Here is a 2462-nt window from a genome sequence, read left to right as displayed (position 1 = left end):
TACTGCTTCCTGCGCGGACATTTATATCCCCGACAGACTGGCTTGGTTCATTCGCCCTGCTGTGCAGGGCAAGTGTGGATGCGGCTTCTCTAGCATGTGCAGGTGTACACCCAAGGGTCAGAGGCAGCCACCCTACTCGGGAGCGCTGGCGAGGCAGGGAAATCGGCACCCACGTTTTCAAACATCGCTGGGGGCTTTGGCCACGAGTCGTCATCCCTGCAATACTGCAGAGAAACGTCTTCCCAGCCTAGTGCGGTGCACTGACACGATCCATGCCAAGCACAGCGCAGAGGCTGGATAGAGGCACTTGCGGAACTGCTACCGGCGTGGCTCCACCAGCACCCCTCAGCTTTAGGTCTAGAGCACTGATGGTGAACCTCTTAGAGACCGAGTGCCCAAGCTGCAACCCAAAACCCACTTACAGTATATCATGGCAGTGAGTACACCCCTCACATTTTGTAAATATTTTATTGTATCTTTTCATGTGACAACCCTGAAGAAATGACACTTTCCTACAATGTAAAGTAGTGAGTATACAGTAGTGAGTATAACTGTGTAAATTTGCTGTCCCCTCAAAATAACACACAGCCATCAATGTGTAAACCGCTGGCAGCAAAAGTGAGCACACACCTAAGTGAAACTGTCCAAATTGGGCCCAAAGTGTCAACATTTTGTGTGGCCACCATTACTTTCCAGCACTGCCTTAACCCTCTTGGGCATGGAGTTCACCAGAGCTTTGCAGGTTGCCACTGGAGTCCTCTTCCTCTCCTCCATGACGACATCACGGAGCTGGTGGATGTTAGAGACCTTGCGCTCCTCCACCTTCTGTCTCAGGATGCCCCACAGATGCTCGATAGGGTGTAGGTCTGGAGACGTGCTTGGCCAGTCCATCACCTTTACCCTCAGCTTCTTTAGCAAGACAGTGGTCGTCTTGGAGGTGCGTTTGGGGTCGTTATGTCGGAATACTGCCCTGCGGCCCAGTCTCCAAAGGGAGGGGATCAGGCTCTGCTTCAGTATGTCACAGTACATGTTGGCATTCATGGTTCCCGCAATGAACCGTAGCTCCCCAGTGCTGGCAGCACTCATGCAGCCCCGGACCATGACACTCCCACCACCGTGCTTGACGGTAGGCAAGACACACTTGTCTTTGTACTCCTCACCTGGTTGTCGTCATACATGCTTGACACCATCTGAACCAAATAAGTTTATCTTGGTCTCATCAGACCACAGGACATGGTTCCACTAATCCATGTCCTTAGTCTGCTTGTCTTCAGCAAGCTGTTTGCAGGCTTTCTTGTGCATCAACTTTAGAAGAGGCTTCCTTCTGGGAGAACAGCCCTGCAGACCAATTTGATGCAGTGTGCGGCGTATGGTCTGAGCACTGACAGGCTGACCCTCCACCCCTGCAACCTCTGCAGCAATGCTGGCAGCACTCATACGTCTATTTCCCAAAGGCAGCCTCTGGATATGACGCTGAGCACATGAACTCAACTTCTTTGGTCGAGGCTTCCTTTTGGGACGACAGTTTCACTTAGGGGTGTACTCACTTTTGTTGCCAGCGGTTTAGACATTAATGGCTGTGTGTTATTTTGAGGGGACAGCAAATTTACACAGTTCTACAAGCTGTATACTCACTACTTTACATTGTAGCAAAGTGTCATCTCTTCAGGGTTGTCACATGAAAAGATATAAAATATTTACAAAATGTGAGGGGTGTACTCACTTCTGTGATATACTGTATTTATCACAAAGTGCCAACACTGCAATAAAACTTGAACAGAGGTTTTAGTTTAGAAAAAACAACTCGCAGCCAGTCCAAGCACACACACACACACACACACAGCAGTGCACTGACCAGCCATGCAAAAGCTTGGATGAGTCACCTGGCACCACTTCTCCTTTCTGAGCATGCGCATGGCCCCTCTGCGCCGCTATCCATCGCTTGGGTGCTGGGGCAACCTGGCCCGCATGCCAACAGAGAGGGCTCGGCTCGGCTTGCCTGCTGTGGCACGCATGCCATAGGTTCGCCACCACTGGTCTAGAGTAACCCCGTGGGAGCCTGTCACTTGGCTTCATGCTCAAGTGAGATGCACTCTTTCTCCAGAACTGGCACATCACCATTTGGCTGGGGCACTTGGGGAAATGTCGCGGGTGCCTCTATGCCAGAAAGAGGACCGCCCTCCGGGGATGGTTGAACAGTATCCTGCCTGCTGCAAGCGTTTCCCCTGGGCAGAAGGGTGCTGCCAGGTGGAGGGCTCCTCACACGGCGAGGTGGCGGGCTGGATGCTCCTCAGCAGTTTTGTTCTGCCTGGGGGGAAAAGGAGGGGACGCACGGGAGGGCTGCACCTTGGTGGTCCAACTTTGTATGTCCCGTGAGAAATGCATGGCATGAAGCAACTTCCAGCTCTCGAACCCACCTGTCTTCACCTGACCATCAATCGCCTCCACCCCTCTCCAAAATA

The sequence above is a fragment of the Varanus komodoensis genome, unplaced genomic scaffold (genome assembly GCF_004798865.1).
Source record: "Varanus komodoensis strain SLA01 unplaced genomic scaffold, ASM479886v1 scaffold74, whole genome shotgun sequence".
In the NCBI taxonomy this organism is placed as follows: domain Eukaryota; kingdom Metazoa; phylum Chordata; class Lepidosauria; order Squamata; family Varanidae; genus Varanus; species Varanus komodoensis.
Note: the sequence above shows the minus strand (reverse complement) of the source record.